General features: G+C 41.8%; 1 protein-coding gene across 3 annotated transcripts in view; it reads right to left on the bottom strand.

Moving 5' to 3' along the window:
- Positions 1 to 17,912: 17,912 nt before the first annotated feature.
- The window catches only part of TMOD2 (tropomodulin 2), a 34,372-nt gene continuing 33,856 nt past the window's right edge, over positions 17,913 to 18,428 (bottom strand). For all 3 annotated transcript variants that reach the window (XM_041718302.1, XM_041718301.2, XM_041718303.2), the window contains exon 11: positions 17,913 to 18,398. The gene's annotated coding sequence lies outside the window, so the exon portion shown is untranslated. The remainder of the gene's footprint in view (positions 18,399 to 18,428) is intronic.

The following is an 18,428-nucleotide window of genomic DNA, read 5'->3' as shown; positions in this document are numbered from 1 at the left end:
TGATTAATGGAAGTTACAAACATCTGGATGCCTGCCTAGAGCTGGAATTACTCAGACTTAAGCAGTTACTTCAGCTAAAATGGCTTATAGTAAAGAGGAGCTGCAATTTGAGAAACTGAAAATGCTGTTTAACATTAGTGATACAATAAGCTGAACATGCAATATCAATTAGTTTGGAAATGTGCTTGACAGGTACACTAATATTAGACAATATTATTCCCTCTAATATTACCTTAAACTGTATTTGTATGAAAGTGTGTGCAATACCCTTTAAATCAGCTGTCACAATTCTGACAACAGCAGAAGCATCCCTTGCGGTAGGATAAAGATACCACAGCTATTTTAATATTGAAATCTTTATTTTAGTAATAAACCTTTTCAAGGATAGATGAGGTTTTTTTTTTCTGGACTTGCTGGATTGTCCTTTATTTGTGTCAGCAATGTGTGTAAATGTTTGTTGCTTATCTCAAAATCATATTATAGCCAGAGGAACTTTTGCATCTGGGATGTTGCCAAGATACTTGATCTGATTAGCTGACTGCTTCTTTTTCTACATGAAGTGAATACCCTCTAAACCAAAAATTGAGTTAGAAATTTGAGCAAGATCTTCATTTAGGCAACCTATTTTTACCTGTATCTTCCAATTTGCATTCAAAGTTACAGAAGAAACTAGAAGTGTCTTGCTAATGACACTTCAATTTAAAAATTGTGTCTGACCCCAGACAAGTGGAGATCCTCTATCAGGCAGGAAGAGGGAAGGGTTACCTTCGCCTCAAGGTGTGCCCCTTCAGTGTCAGGACAGAAAGAGTCCCCGCTGTAGCCTTGGGATTCTCAGCTCTGCAGTTCCCCCTCCTGATATCTGAATCAGCAGCTCACCATTGCTATTTGCTGCTGGGCAGGGGCTACATGGCAATGGGTTTGAATTTACTGTCTGATCATGACCTTCTCTGTTCAGGGAGCCTCATGGCACTACTGACTCCACTTCCTCTCCCCTTGTTCTCTTGTCTTTGCTGTTTCCTTGTTGCTGCACCTGTGATCTCTCCCCACAGCAGCTCCCGGTTTCAAGGAGCTGTACTTCTCCAAACCCATTTCCTGCTCACTTAAGTCACAAATCTGAGGATTGGACTCAGCACTCATCAGACTAACATGGGACAGAGGAGCTCACTCCTCAGAGTCATTGTCCCAAGGGTGGCTGCAGATATTGCTACATCTGCTACTCATTTCACCTTTGGGAGGTTATTGCTGCAACTATAGCAGCTAGAAACACTTTTAGAAGTGAAAGGTTTAATTTCATAGAGTTCAGCCAAGATGAGTGCAGTGTCTTCCAACCTAAGGCTTACTTAGAGCTGAGTCTGAAAAAGATTCAGTATCTCTCTGCAATTTTTTTTTTCCTCAGGGGCATGTTCAGACCTAGATAATACCAATTTTCCATTCTTACATAAAATCTTTGGACAGGAATTGGCTAAAGCCAGAAAAGATCTATTTTAATATTTACTGATGCAGTAGTAGTTAATGGTAGCTCTAGTGAATCATTTAGTCTAGGAACTTACTGCCTCTTCTGTGCTTCTGAATTTCTGAGGATGAGGGTTTTCTTTTTAGTAATGCTTCATGATGAATCTTCTAAATAACCAACTGTATTTAAGTCTGTGTTGCTTCCAGTGAGTATTGAATATCTAGCTGCCATTTCATTATTGAGAACCATTCATATCTAGATCAGTAAGTGCACAGTGATCATGATTTTTTAAAAATATTATATGGGTCAGCAGACTACAGTCAGCAATCTTCTAAAACAGAGATCAGTATCAGCTCAGTCTAGTTATGGTGGCCATATAATTTAATGGCAAAGTAAGTAGGGAAGAGAATGCCTTCTGGCTAATTAATCACTCTGTTAGTGGTCAGCTATTCATTACCTGCTTTGCCAGTAAAGAAGCTCAAGCTTGCTTAGTAAAGGATAAATGGAAACTGAGCATTTCCTAGCTTTGATGTTTGTGATGATGCAAGCCAGGAACATTACCACGTATAATAGTTTCACTGATGTAGGACAGAGAACAATGAAAAACCCTATCCTTGTGGGCTATTTGTGTGGGCAGATTTGCACTAATTAGGACAGTACAGAGGAAAAGAAGGCTGCCCTCTGGTAATCAAGCTAAACCATCCACCTCTGCTTGTGTTGTAACCTCTGAGAAAAAAAAAATGTAATGTAGGACAAAGATCAGAGACAAATCCTGCCTTTTAAGAATAATAGCCCTGGGTTCTTCAATTAATTGCAGCAAGGAGAGAGGGTCTTGCATGAATTTCAAAAGGAGGGTAGGATCATCTGATCTTAAGATGTGGACATCTTCCTCACCAAAATAAGCCCATTATGTAGCAGCAGCTGGGAGCCATTATTAATATTTAATGTTCTTAGCAGGGGTTACTGTGGGTTTCTGTATTAAGGTAGAAGACAATATTGCAATATCATATGCAATGGGTTTGCATTCTTTGAGCTTTTTTGGCTTTGTATAAAGTTCTAGTGAAGTTTTATTAATTCCCTTTCCTTACTATTTGCAGAGTCTGAATATTTTTCTAAGCTGGACTGTGGTGCATGATTATTCATTCTTCATTGCCTCCAGCTTTACTAGTCCATCACCTGCTGCTTAGCAATGTGAGCATTGCAAGTCCCATTCTGGTAGGAGCAATCTTGCACAGGAAAGGATGAAACCAATTTGGGTCCCATGGCTTCTGCTGGCACAGATATATTCTGTTTCCTCCAATAGGGCATCCCCAAACTGGTAATAATTAGCATTCACTCCATGATTCTCAGAAGACTGAGCAATAATCTTCATTCTATTCTGTAATTAAGAAACCCATTGCTTTTTATAGACAGTTATGATACACCCGGACCTAATTGATCCTCCAATCCAAACACCATCACCATTGGCTAATCAAGAAACCACCCTTTGGTAAACAAATCTCTATAACATGTTCCACATGTTCACAACAATAGGTGCAGCAAGTGAAGATAAGAATTGTTTCTCATTCTTTTCTCTGATCTTCTCACAGACTTTTCCCCAGGACAATACCTGGGAAAGTTGTTCCTCTCTGTAGCCCGAGAGCTACTACCACACTCCAGCTGTGTGGTTTTTGGTGTGACCTCCTGAAAAATTATGATACTGCTCAGCCTCTCCTTCTTAACTACATCTTTTGACTGATATTTGCTTTTTACCTGTGCATGTTGAAAGGACAGGCAGTTCTTGGAAATTTCATAGTTGTTTTCACTGGAAATAGGTTGACTGAATATGTAGGATGGAATCCCCATGTTCTGCACATCTCAGTCTAAGAGGACACCACCCATGGCTGTACCAGCCCTTGGGACATGGGGCCAGCAGGCAGCTCTCAGTACAGCGTGAGGGACTTGGCAGGCAGGGAGCTTCTGCTGCCAGTGCTTTGGAGGAGTGTGGGACAAGCTCTCTACTGGCTCTTCAGGGACAGTCTCCAGCCTTCAGGCTTTCTTTTTGCTCATATTTTGTTTATACCCTTTTTATGGTTTACCAACTTTTTCCTTGAAGTCATAAAATACTTGAAATCAAATTGTTTACCGCTTTTTCTGGTTAATAAGTTATCAGGCAGTGAAGCCAACAGTACAGAAGGGGAAACATTTGGCACATCATCATTATATATATCCTTTAAAATCATAAACTACATAAATCACTGTTCTACATTAGGAAGCAATTGTTAGGAAGGTACCCTAGGACAGTGTCTGCTGTCCTTCAGTGGCTGCTGGATTAAATGTACTCAATTTAGAACTAAAATGTCAGGCTAGAGCCTTCTTTACATTCATGCCTGGCTGATGACATGCAACCTGAGATTATGTGTAGCAGATGGCCTGATGTTGACTAACTTCACAATGCCTCAGTAGCACATTTCCTTTTGCACTGGGTAGCACATTAGTGACAGCAGACATTGCCAATGCACCTTTTTCCTCCTGAGCTGCCTCAGAGATTTGCTGGGGGAATTGCCTTATGTTACTAATCTGTTGCTGTCCGTGTAAACCCTGCTGCAGGATGGCAGCAGCACATCATGCTCATTTTGGAAGGGGAGGAGGGCAAAAATAGTGCTGAAAACATGGAGGTAAGTGTGTGTGAAGAACCGTGAACCTTCTGAGTCATTCCATTATCATTGGACCTCATGATGGGATATTTGATTTCCGTTTCTGGAGTGAAATGAATGTCAAATTGCCAATTAGCCATTGCAGAATACTTCTGAGTTTCAACTTGTTTTTAATTTAGCTTCTGTATGTTTCTATTCACAGCACCTGAGCTGTCCATGCCAACAGCTGCTTCCCATAAGCCTCCTCTGTTCACATGCACCTACAGCACAGGTACAGCTGGATACGCAGGATCCTCACCATGGTCCCACTCTGCCATCACTGCTGAGCCTGCTGGTGCTGAGTGAACAATAGAGTCTTCCTTTTCCTGCTGCATTCAAATTCAGTGCAATTAACCCCTACTTTTAGCCTCTTTTGATTAAAAAACAACAAACACAGTAAATCTGGATGTAACATGGATATTAATGGCAGCTTCATTGATGTGCTGTGAGTCACTTCTGAAATCACCTGTATTTATTGAGTGCAGAGGATGCCTCAGACTACAGCACCCCAGGCCTGAAGGTGGTGGCCCTTGTGACACTCCTCTGAGAGCAGCCTGCCCCAGGATGAAGGAATACTTATCTGGAATAAGAAGGCAAAACAATTACATGAGTGCATATGAAGCTGTGTAGCAAGTTTCTCTTCCAAGATCTCTCTTTGCCTTCCAGACAAAGTTTACCAGTGTTTATTTTCTTTCTGTTGGTATATTTTAATTTGACCTAATTGGCCTCGTATCCCATGTTGTCATTCAGTGTCCAAAACTGGAGCATGTTTTTGGCCTGTGACTATTTTTAGCTGGTGCAAGTAGAGCACTAAACCAGCAGCATTCATGCCTTTTTTTACAGGCTTCTCGCTTTGGCAGCGGCCTTAGAAGTGCCTTGGCATTATTGGAAGTGAAAAGGTGATGGTGGTCCAAGTGGGTCATTGTTTTGTATCCTGACTGTTACTGGGTGCTGCTCCTCAGCTTTTAAAGTCACTATTGTATGAGAACTTTCTCAGATCTGGTCAAAGAGAGTTGGCTGCTCTGAGTGAAAACTTTTTCCCTTCCTTGGATAAAATGTTTCCGTAGGAGGAGGGTGGGAGACTGGGGTGTCGGTGCATCCGCTGTTCCTTTAGGTAGCTAAGCCATATGTAAATTAACGTGCCTCTACAGTCTCTGCTCAGATTTCTCTGGTATTGACCTCATATTCCTTCACTGACTGCACTTCAGTTCTCTGCTCATATTGCCTCCCTGTTTAAATAGCTACAGAAAGCTTGGAGATCAGCCTGCAAGTAAATCCTCATGGCGAGCTAACGCGGTCCGGCAGTTTGGTGTCCTTCATTTTTGTTCCTATGTCTTTTTTATTTTGCCGAAATGCTGCCCTCGAGTGGCGACCAGCTGATTGATCCCAACGGGAAATGGAGCTGTTCCTCCAGCCTGGCCGGTGCCCTGATGCCCCTTTGGGGGGTAAATGTTCCTGGTGGCCCGAGCACAGTGGGGCTCCAGAGTCAGCATCCAGCAGAAGCAGCTGCTCAGCCTCTTGGTGCAGGAACCGGTTGGAAGTTTCCAAGCAATGCTATGGCACAGCAGCTGGAGCTCCCCGACACCAGCAGTGTCCTCAGCTTTTACAAGAAGATGGAGAACTGTAATTCTGAAGGAAATGTAATGTTTTGATATGCTTATCTGATCACAAGCCATCTAAATTTAATTTATATGATTACTTCTTGCAACCTGTTGTACTGTTTCTTTACTTGAGTTCAAGGTTTGAACATAGAAACTGTTTGTAGAAGAGTATTTTTCTGTGACAGGGTAAAGATCTCTGATCTTGTCTAAGCAATACCTCCACTGCGCTCTCTGGGTCTTAGGAGGGAATGTCATGTAGCAAAGGGCCTGTGTGAACGTCCTGAATGAGCTCCAGAGCATCCCAACAGTATATTCTGTTGGAATACAACATCAGGAGTTAATAAAAGGATAAAGGTGGTTTGTGGTAAAGCAGCTTGAGGCATTACTGCTTTGAGCTTTATTCTGTGTGTCTGTGTTAGAGGTTGCAGCCTTGGCAGCAGCGTTGCTGAAGCATAAGGACACTGGCTCCTCAGTACTGGTTTTACTCAGATGGTTGTTTTTCTGGGCCACTGGAAACTGTGTCAGCATGTGACTAGTTTTACCTGCAAGGTAAAAAGCAAAAACAAAAACAAGGAAGGGTTTTTATGTGAAGGGAGAGGTGTTTTTTAGGAGGACTTTGTTCCTAGCATTCCCAGGGTATTTGAAGAGCACTCCATGTTTCTGTGCTTCACTGAGGACCAATTGTCCAAAGGGATATATAATCCTACCTGTATGTAATTAACTCTTCTGGCAAGTACCTAAGTGTATCCTATTGGGAATATTCTCATGTTCTCATCTTTTCATAAAGACAGAAGATAGTGCTTTTCCTATGTACTGTAAACTTCTGTCATCCTGCACAATATGCAAATACCATCATTTCTTCCTGCATTAACACACTTAATTAGGGATAGGCTTGTTTGTTCAAGTATCACTATGGTTTGTGAACTCAGATAAAGTGAAGACAGAAAGAGAGATAATTTCAGATGCAGAGGCCCTTCTAGAGAGTCCTTCAGGACTGGTTATTTAGGTGCTTGCTGCAATGACCAGCTAATTCTTGTTCACCACCCTTTGGGTGATTGTTCTTGGCAATAGTTCTACCTATGTATGTATGAATATATGGCATGTATGAGTACATGGAGGCCTCTGAGAGGCTGTGTGTGAAACATCTCTGTTAAATACTGTCAGTTGAATAATTTTCGTGGTGATTTGGCTCAGCTAAAAGCTTCTTGTACTTAAAAGCTCTCTCAGAAATTATTTACATCTCTATTTCTAGTTGCTGAGAGCTCCTTAATTAAGACACTGATGCTGGCCATAAAATGTGGGGTTTTTTTTCAAATGATCATATTAACACCTCATCTTTTTTTACCCAGCACTTCTGAAATCCCATGAAAACACAGTGAAGTATGGGAAGACTGACTGGAGCATTATTACCACAGGAAAGAATATAGAAAGGAAATATTCAGACTATTCCAGTAGAAACCCGGTATACATATTAATTCAAGCTCTGAATTTTCAAACACGAGTTCCAGACTTGCAAGGCAATGTTACAGGCAGCTAATTCTAGAGTGGAAGTTAGTCACTTGGAGTGCCTGAAGCAGTGGTTATGTCTGATATTAAACCAGAGGTAGGTGAGATGCTAATGTCAGTGCCTAGGCTCTATGTATGCAGAGGTCTGGACAGTGGTAGTTCCTGGTAGTTACTTTTCACTGGACTTGTAAATGAAAGTATTAAGCAGAGCTGCAGCAGAAGGAGGCAGACTCTCTTTCAGCTAGGCTCTACTGGTTACATTATATCTCACATTTACCTAATAAACATAAATACATTTTGAATCATTCCATCCCTTCAGGTGAAACCTGAACTCAATAGGGACCCACTGATTTGCTTGCTCCTTACATCAAATCCTTTTTACTTTCCTTGAATTTCAAATTTTGTCTTGCATCCTTGAAAATATAATGAAATAAGCGAGGAAAATGGAGAATATCAGTAAAATAGGAATGTTTGCTCCCTGCAATTTAGTGCAGAAAAACTTTTTTTTTTTTCTCTTTTCTGGCTGAAATACTCCATATACTTTTGGCTTTGGTTTCCGAGCTCAGTCCAACATCCATTTGTTACTGTGCAGTGAATCTCTGTATGATACTAACTAGACATGGCAGCTCTTTTTTAAAATAGACCATTCCAATCTGTCGCTTTATTCTTTGGCACCAGGATTTCACTTTCCTGAGATGAACTCTGCTGCTGGCCAGCAACCTTTTGGAGTGGAAGAATTGCAGAACAAACTGCTGCCATCAGCTAATTCACCTGAACAGAGCTGTGTGTGAGACCTACCTTGTCCTCTGAGAGTCCTGTCAGTCGTAGCAGCTGAACAAATATTTTCAAGGTGGCAAGTGAGCCAATTACCTGAAAGAGCCCAAACAGTTTATGCAAATACCTGTGCTGTTCTTAGTCACACAAATTTGCTGGAACTTGCCTCACATCTTCTTTCCTGTTAAGCAGTTCTTTCAAGGTGATCTGAATCATTTCCTGGCTCCATGCGTGTGAAGAGCCTGAAAAGGTACCCTCAGTTTCTCAGGATCAATCTTCTCCTGCTTCCTGGTGAGAATCCCAAGTAGGTTTTTCATTAGGAAGCAATCAGGGAATTAATTAACATTTAGTTTCCAGATTTACTTTGTTGTAAAGTCATATAAAACCCTGCAGCATATTTGTTTGTTACACTGGGTACAGCTGCCAAGATGCATTTTTCCATCACAAAATGCAGTGTGATCACTAACATGGCACCACTAAGTGATGCCTTTGTTTATGACATATTGCTCAGTTCCTTGCTTCTAGAGAAGCATGCCACAAAAAAAAGGGGGAAAATGGCGAAGGAGACAAAAATGGGGGTAAAGGAATCAAAAGAGAAATATATCAAGAGCTATGTCTTGACCTTGTATGTACAAAACATGAAGCTCACTCACCTGCACAACTCCATAGGTGGGAACAGAAGCTCAAGGACTTCAAGCACATGTCAGGAGTAGAGGCAGAGCAGCCCTCTGGAGCCAGGGTTGCTCTAAAGCTGTGTCTGTGCCTCTCCAATGACTTTGTAAAGAAAAAAAAAGTTGTTATTATCAAGATTTGGGCCTCATTATGCATGGGTCCCCAGGAATTACGATGACACTGTGGGATGGGTATTCAGACCCTTTTGTTGCCTCTGTCTCCTTCAGCATAATGTGAGGTAATGTGAAGCTGCAAAAAGAGCTGGCTAGAACTCTTTCCTCCTCACCCCACTTCCATGTATTTAGTGGTACAGATTAAACTTGGCAAGCTGACCAGCAGTATTTAATGCATGAATTGAGGAACAAGAAATACTGAATATATTACCCTCTTAAGCAATGTGACATAGTTGCCATCTGCTTTCATTACTTATTGGTTTAATTGTCTGTCAGGGCAAGAGGTTAATTTTCCTTCATAACAAGTAGCATTTCATACTATCAGTATATTTCTGCTCACTCAGGCAATGCCTTAGTTTGAAATGTAAAGTACAAAATGCAAGAAAAGAAAATAACTTCTTTGGAGTAGAATATTACAGATTGATTGCTCTTTTGCTTGATGGAGATTTCTGTTCATGTCCAAGTTAGTGCTGAGAAATAAATGAAAGCTAAGAAAAAACAAGGGAAGTCTGCTAAAACAGTGTTTCTTACAGAAAGATATAACTGTGGGTATCAAGTGGCTCTGAGGGCATAATTTATGGGAAGATTCAGGCATTTCACATATCAAGTGCAGTCACTCATCACGGTGAATATTTGTACAAATGGCTGGACCAGCAGGGGATCTCTCATAGTAAACAATTATCTGCCTCCTAGGGCAATAATGAATGCTTGAAATTATCAGCATAATGTTCAACAGTAGTTTTGAGATGCTGGTTCTGAACTAGATACTAAAATTGAAATCTTATTTCACAGTTTTGAGTTTGAAAAAGAATTAGGTTTTTTTTGTTTTAATTGGAACCTTGAATGATAAGGTTGTATGAACTACACTTCAGCTAGCTTGGATATACAAAGATTCCTCAGCCTATTTTACAGCAATAAATTAATAAGTGTGTAATCATCCTGTGAATTGAGATCATTATTTTAGTGTAGCCATAACTAAAAAGGAAAATGTTAATCACTGAGATTGGATTATGCAGTGACCTTTTAAATCTATGGTTGTTTGCAGCTGTTAGACTTGTTTCAAAGTAGGAGTCAGAGAGCTCTTGTTCACAGAGAGAACTATTTCCAAAGTTGTGGACTTTTTGGAAATAGTTACAATGTTTCTGTCAAAAAAAAAAAAACAAAAACCCAAACAAAAAAAACCCACAAAAAAACCCTACTTTTCCCCAAAACAGTTAATTTCTAGTTACTGATTTTTTAAAATTCTTTGTATAATCCAAACCATGAACATATAAGATGTTCTCCAGTGCCTTGGTGTCCTGAAAAAACAGCAATTTCCAGCTTTTGTTTAAAAACTCATAAACTTCCTTTTCTTTCTTCTTGATGAAAAAGATTTGGTGCTTTTCTTTATTATTTACATTAAATCTGAAAGTGGAAACAAGAAACTCAAGTTCTTTTGGGCAGATCTTTCTCCCCTGTAGGACTCCAGCTGCTTATGAGTTGCAGTTCAGTGGCTGTGCTGGTAGTGGTCACCCAGAAGGGATTTCTGTGCAAAAACCACTTGCAAACAAAGAGGAGTTTCTGTGGAGAGCAGAGGGTGGGGGGTGGAGGTGAGGTGAGGAGTCCTTGCTCTGCTGCAGAGGCTGACTGGGGTCTCTGGGCACTCAGTCACACCTGGGCTGCTCCAGTCTGGCTTTCAGAGGCACCTTGGCTTGAGGTCACTGGAGAGACCAGAATACATGAAATTAAATACAGCTGGGCTTGTAGGTGCCGGGGAGCCAGATGTGTGTTTGTAATTTTGAACTCTAAAATAGAAATAATAATCCTGCTGGTTTAGTTTCTAATCTTTTTGCAATAATAACCATGCATTTGCTAGATATGTGATCTCTGCATGGCACACTGGGGCCTCCCACTCAGCTGAGGCTGCTAAGCTCTATAAACTACAACTGGGTGTCACAAATGCACACACATCTTTAGTGCTGGCTTTGTAGCTTTTAATTGACCCAAGTGATTATCTAAGCTACAGAGTGAGAGCACCACATCAGCTATTCCAGTGCAGGGCTTAGACTCATCTTCTTAAAAGCCTTTTATGAATCATAACTCTCTCTGTCCTTGAATAACTTAAAATCTAACAACACTGAAAATCTCCACAGTCCAAACCTCTTATGACGGGTGGTTTTGACGCACATCTGAACAAGCAGGTACCATTACTCACCCTCACTTGGATTATATCCCAAGGTCCCTTTTCTAACATCCTGTAGTCCTGTGACCAGCTCCTGACCTGGTTCTGTAAACAGGCAGGCTTCTGTTGTTGAATGTTAAATCTAGCACACAAGTAACTCAAGTAGAATATGTACTCAGAGATGACATTTCGAAGGTGAAACCTATGAGGATTAGCTCAGAAGTGAATTTATTTTTCCAAAACCGATTACACCAAAATCTATTTCCAGTGGACAACATCCTGGTAGTTTAGTATCATCCTGGTAATTTAGTCCCATCCTGGAAATTTAGTCCCTTTCCTATCTGCAATCACTAATTGGGAATTCTCTTAGCAAATGCTTTTGCTTGCAAGGATTTCTCCTCATCGTCCCTATTGCCAGCATATCATCTGTGTACAAAATCTACCTTAGCTTCACTGACAGCCTGTAAAGATCCATTTTAGTGTATCAGCTATTACATCAGTATATCCATGTTGGTCATTTGTGTTGTCTGTATTCTCAGGCTCTCTAGTCCTCATAAACCCAGATCTTGGCAGAGTAGCAGCATTTTCATACAGAGATTTCAGTCTTCCCTGCATGTGGGTTTGTTTTGGGGGATTACATCTGGTTTGGGGATGAGGCTGATGTTATTTCAGCTGTGCCATTACACAGAGCAGTGTAGATGCTCCTCAATGGCAATTTCTGTTCCACACTGAGTTTCAGGAGACTCAAGCCGGTCTGTGGCCACAAACAGTATCAGTTTATGCCTATTTTACCATTTCATCCCCTAACAAGAGCATGAACCCTGATTAATCTGTGTTGTGACACTTAAATCTTTCAAGTCAGTCTGAAGTGTGTTCAAATTAAAACAATTATTCTCCTCCCAGTTTGCATGTGTAAATGGGATTAGGTCAAAACAACAAAAGCTCCACATTATTTATTACAATTGGACTGGTCATTGTGAAATGCAGGTTTGCTCTTCCCTGTGTCCTCCGGTGAGCAATCCCTGTAAATAGGTTAGTTGTTAGCATCAAACCCCTCTGTGTCTCAGGTACGAAGTGCAGGGCAAGAAATTGTCTTCTAATTGGAGAGAGCATTTTGTAAGTCACTGTTTCTCCTCTGTACTTAAACAGATTTTTGTCTAGAGCTTATTAAAGATAAAATTAAGTTCTAGAGAAAAAAATGTCTCCTGCTTCTCCCTGAGCCAAAATGAGTCCTCAGCTCTTTAAACCTCTTATCCTCAGGAATTTCTTCTGGTTAGTGCAGTAATTTTTCCCTTATATGGCAAGTTCATCAGGAGCCCTGAACCCTGGGTGTCTTCTGAGAGAGAGTTAATGCTGGGGGAAGCATTTCAAAAGTGTCAATGGTAAAATTTACCAGCATGCATGTTAGCCTTCCTATTGTCTTTTACTGTGAACCTTTTTTCCTGAATGATTGCTATTATAGACTTTCACCTAATACTGAAACAGTGGAAAAACCTCAACATTTCCAATTGTATCTTCTGGTTTGAACTGATTTCCAGCCTATGGACTTTGGATTCCCAAAGGTCACTGGCTTACTGTCCATCTACCAGAAGACATGAACCTATTTGTTGTAGGTCTCAGCCATCCCATTGTGAGGAGAGGGGACAAGCCTTGGCCTCTTCCTCCAATGGCCAGCATGAGGCATGCTTGGGAGCTTCTAATTCCAAGTGTGTGTTTGGCTTCCTTGTTCTGATGCTGAAAGGGCTTTCTCAGTGTTAAGGCTGACAGGTGCTGGCAGTGAATCTCAGTTCTTCTCGTGATGAGCATACAGGCTCCAGGCAGATCCAGCTGGTGCCCCTTGCCTTGGTACTGCCCTTCCTTGAGGCAGCCAGCAGCTGTACCCAGCCCTGATTCATCAAGGAGATCAGGGCTTTCTCCCATGTGCAGTTTGGAGCAGATGTAGTCTCTGCTCTTTTCTGTTTGGAGTGTTCCAGGGGCTTGCTGAGGGAGTGCAGTAAATATTACGTGTGGGAGAAAGGAGGGAGCGAGAATCAAGCCATTAATTAAAGGCTGCCTAGTCTGAGCAAGCCAGTGCTTAAAGCAAGTTGCCATGGATGCTCCAGCCTGAGTCACGCTCCTCATGCTCCCCACTGCTGTGCTGGCTGTCCCTGTGCAGAGAGGGTGACACCAATGGCTTTGGTGGCTCACAGAGCAGAGGGCAAGAAGCATCACTGCAGCCCCAGCGAGCTCCCCTGGAAAACAAATGCATGGCCAGCAGATAAATCTCCACTGGCAGACTAGTGCATCTCTAGGAACTCCTGCAACCAATAGCAAGGGCATATCTATTGTTAACATTTTGTTGGGTGAATGAGAAAAAAGCATTGAGTATATCTGTACCTCAGTCTCCTCCTCTGTAGTGTGTGAAGGATATGTGCAGTAGTGTTGGAATACTTTTTAAAGTTTACACCAAAAGTGCTTGGCAAAATGCAGCAAACTATGATTTATTAATGATTTGAAGATGGTCCAGAAACTGAAATGTCACCTGAACAAGTTACAGGGCAAATGCCAGATAGCCACCTCTTCTACATACCCTTGTGGTATCTAAAACCTTTTTGGGGAAAATTTTTCTTTAATTCAGGGCAGCTTTATCCAGGGGATGGAGATTCAAAGGGCCATCCAGAGGGCCGATCAGCTTGGCATGGGTTTAAACATTTTCAAGGCAATTAGCCTGCCGAGATTTCTTTGTCAGATTCCAAACAGAGCAAATGATTGGGCTCAATCTGAACATCCAGAAAAGGATGCAGAATGTTGGTGCCAATGCTTTTTTAGTATCTCTGGCAGATCTTGTGTGCCAAACTGCTCATGTGTCCAGAGGTAAACTTAATCACCAACTCTGAGCTGATTCTCTCCACCCATCTGAGCTGATGGAGACATCAGGCTTTTCACTTCCTCTGTAGCAGGTGGCTTTTAAAATATCTTCCTATGTCACACCTAATTCATTCCTGCCATTGCATCACTCACTCTCTGGAGCACAGTTCTTGTCTCAACATTTTTCTTTTATTCTATATGATGCAAGTATTTGGCCTGATTAAATTATAGGCTGGGTACTGTCATGCAGTTTAAGGATATCAGATACACAGGAGGCCAGACTAGGTGGTCCCAGTAGACCCTCCCATGGAAAAATGAGACCAAATGGAATCATTACAAAGCACCAAGTAATTTCAAAGCAGCAGGCACTGACAGCAACTCACAGGCAAAGCTGTGAGCTGTGCCACTAGGTGATTTAATACCCACCTGGCCTCTGACTTATCTGACACTGCTGTGAGTGGCACAGCTGGGGGCTGCAATGACTGTGTGCACCAGTGGACAAAAAATAAGCAAAACCTTGTGCAGGTCTCCTCCTGAACACCCAGATCTCCTTGGATATTCTTGCAGTGATTCATTCTGGCTCCAAGCTATCCAGACAGCCCAGTGAGTCCTTCACAGGAGCAGCCTGAGGTGCCTCAGCCAGGGTGTCTGGGCACTGCTGCCCTTCCACACTGGCTGTGTGCAGGCTGGAGTCTCTGCTGACTTTTCAGCATGCAGGATCATGCTGCTTCTCCTTGGAAACTGTGCAAATTGTGCAAATATTAAAAGTAACTTGTTAGGACTTGTTCATTTAATTATGGAGTCAATTTGAAAGCTTCAGAGGAGTGAAGGGAAATAATATTTTAATTGGATTTTCTCATTGGTACAGAAATAGAATAGGAAATATCTAGAAAATATTAAGTACAGCTGTCTTGTTTTAATGAAAAATGTATATGAAATTAAAGCAAATTATTTTTATGTAAATGTCATCACATATCTTTGTTTAAACCTTCAGTCTTTCTCATCATGGAAATGGTCTTTCAAACCCCATGAATCTCTAGTGCTGGAAGTGACCCCAGTTCTTGGCAGGTGGCATAGCCTCTCACATCCTGCTGGCTGGGTTTGCCACAGCTGCTGAGAGCTTCTGTCTGCTCCTGGCAATCAAACTTCCCTTCTCTCAGGCACTCTACACTTCTCCACAAATGCATATGAGATCAGTACTCTGCAAAAAAGGAGGGCAACTTAAACATGAGGTAACCAGCCCAGGTTCAGTAAAAGTGCTCTTGACTTTACTCCAGGCTCAGAAGAGATGCCATAAACTTCCCTGTGGTGCATTTAAGATGTCACAGTAGTTTACCTGGATCAAGCAGCACATTTGGAGTGTGAAGGCAGAGAGAGCTTAACTGGAGCTTTCATCAGCAGCCACAGAGCAATTAGTTCTGCAGAACAAAATTTTAAGGAGACTCTTTTGAGGGCTTATTCTTATTTTCAAGTGAGTTAACACATTAATGACACTTTGTTTGTTGCATTTCTTCTTTGGTTTTTTTTCCCTCAAGCAGCCTAAAAGCATGCAGGAAAAATACAGGGATGCACTAGAGTGACTGTGCTGCCTGGCATTGCCCACCAGCCAAAGGGTGGGGGAGCCTCCACAGCAGCTCCTGCCAATGTCTCTGGTTTTCCTGTTCCTGAATGCAGCATCCCATGAACTGTTATAACACAAAACCACATTAGATCTCTAAGCAATCTGCTTCATGTGGGTGATGAACACCAGTGTGTGCAGGGTGCCAGCACTGCTGAGTACAAACTGACCATGAATGCCAGTGCCCTGGTTCACCACACACTGGGCACAGTGACCTCCTTCTCCAGCATCATCATCTGAAAGCTTTGAAGCTGATTTGGATGAATGATGAGTATACCACAATTTCATGGACAAGTGGAAGAATTGATGCAAGATTCTCAGGCCTGGGGAATTCTTTAGTGTTCACCAACAGATTGAGAACTAAGCAGATTTTAGGTGACCTGTATCTGTGGTGACAGCTGAGAAATAAACAATTCTGAACTAGGAAACGTTGCTTGTAGATTCTCTTCAATTTATTATCAATGCAGTCATTATCAGAAAAGATTGACTGTGAAACAATACATGCAATTGCTTTATCTGACTGACTTGTTTTCTCCTCCCTTTCTCACTGAGTAAGCCTACCTAATGTCAGACTCAATAAAGTCAGACAGCTGGCTATAAGGAACAAACAGACCCTCATTAAGGGAGGCCCCTTGTGCTGCTTTTGTTTGTGCTCATCTGCTTTATGGGAATAGACAGGAAAAACATGAATATTTAAAGCACTTTGCTGTGGCTGGGAACCAGCTGAACACAATTTTGCTGGTGTTTTGCCCCTGTGCCACCTCCTCCAGAAGGAAGCCTCAAAGCCCATTGACCACTCTGCTCCATTCAGACAGAAGTACATTTGCTCTGGCTGAAATTGGTGGTTGAGTTTAATGTGCAAATGCTGTCCTCTGTTAAAATATCCCAAATGTTGATTTGAGAACTGCTTGGTTTTGTGGTTCCTGTCCACCAGCCCCATCCCCAGCAGAGCACTTGCCCTGTGGTGCCTGCCTGTGCTCTCCTTGCACTGCATTTGGGTGCCAGCCTGCTGCAGGCTTGGCAGCAGCTTGTGCTGGGCAGAGAGCACAGAGCTCCCTCCTGGCTCTGGCTGGAGAAACAATCCAGCTAACAGATCAGAGCTCCTGCAGGAGGGCACAAGATCTAGTCAGCTTGAACCCCGCTCTTTGATATTGTATTAAAATTCCCTAGAGTCTCTGTTTCATTCAAAACAGAGATTTTACTTTTGGGTAGATGCATTAAAAGAACACAAGCAAGGGACCTTTGGCATGGCCACAGCGGGGAAGGGATGGGCAGTGGGAAATGCAGCTTCCTGCAGTTCAGGCTGTCACTCCATATCATGGGAAAATGACCTGGAATTCCTGGTAGAATATGAAGCACTGGGGTTTGCACTGTTGTTGCTCAGGCTTGGGAGGGGATTGAACTGATTTGAATAGGAAAGATATAAAGATGCATGCTCAGAGACTAAGAATAGTATCAATCCTGTCTTTGTAAAGTCATTATTTTTCAAAAGGTGCAGTGTGATAAGGTGTGTTCTTTGGTATATATTACATTTATTTTCAAAATCCCAAGGAAATTGAACACAACCCCTGCAATGAAAGGGATGCAGGACCAAAACTGGTCTTTTGGTAAAAGCTATGAATTATGTAGAAATAAAATTCTGAGAGATAGGAAATGTAGTGCATGACCTCATGAGCTTCTCCGCAGCTGTATTATCTGATTCCCTTATGACTGAGGATCTGGGAATTGTGCTGCATGGTTCCCATGAGCACTCTTCTGATTTAGACTCTGCAAATCCCAGCAGAACCACATACTGAGATACCTCCTCTTCTTTCAGTATGAGATTCCCTCATTTTCTTGAAGTCTCATCCACTTATCTACATTGAGATGAAAAGAAGAAAGACTATGAGATTTCACAGTTAAAGTACTGACATAAGTAAAGATGGTCTTAAAATAGTTAGAGAAGATGTTTTGTTTCTCTGTGGGTTAACTGTGAAGTTCTCTGGGATTGTGGAGAACAAATTGTCTGTGGGGAAATGACATTTCCTTTTCAATTGTCCTTATGCACTGTGCAGTTATGTGTATTTGGCAGTTCTTTTGTCATGCAGCACAGGTTCTAAGGGCCATGTTAACCACTCATTAACTCAGTCCAGGCCTTTAGGCACTCTCCAATGCACCTGAGCCCCTTGAACCTTAGAACTGGGGATAATGTGAAAGAAATTGGTGTGTCTTGGTGTCAAATTCTAATGAGGTACCATATGGAAATTGCAGATACACTGTGGAGAACAGAGGGCAGGAAATACCACCAATCTCTCCACCTGAGAAGAGAAGGTGAAATCCAGCAGAGTGAAAGCTGCAAGAGCTGCAGAGGAGAAATCAGTTTAATCTGATGTCAGAGCACCAACGGGGGCTCAATTCAAGTCACAAACCCATGAAAAATTGCAAAATCCAAATCCTTTGTGAAGGTTTATTTAGAAAAACCACAATGCTGGGGAGTCACTGTTACATAGCGTGGTAATTCTCTTCCTCTTGAGTAATATGCACCACACCGTGCGCATGCAATTACATCTGTTCCAGAGCTAACATTGCCATTTATACATGTACACATATGGTCCTCAGTGCACGCTACACTTCACAGGGATGTTAGGACACACACAAAGTTGAGCATTTCCATGAAAAAGCTGTATAAAAAATACAAACCAAACTGAAGCAGTCAACGCGAGAAGCAATGTGCAAAAATAGACAGTTACTCCTGAATGTTTGCTTAAGAAAAAGGGACTCTTCTGTCCTTGTTCCCCATTCAGCATTGACAATGCAGATGCTGTCTGAAAATAGGATATGAAATAACTCATCCTGCCCTCCTTTTTGTTAGTTGCAGAGATTTTTAACCAGCTAAATAATCCTGTAGTAGTGTGAAAATCTGCCTCCAAGCATCACCACTGTTGTTACATGTTACATGTATGCTGTAC

This window comes from Taeniopygia guttata, chromosome 10 (genome assembly GCF_048771995.1).
Source record: "Taeniopygia guttata chromosome 10, bTaeGut7.mat, whole genome shotgun sequence".
Lineage (NCBI taxonomy): Eukaryota > Metazoa > Chordata > Aves > Passeriformes > Estrildidae > Taeniopygia > Taeniopygia guttata.
Note: the sequence above shows the minus strand (reverse complement) of the source record. Positions and strands in the feature narration are given on the sequence as shown.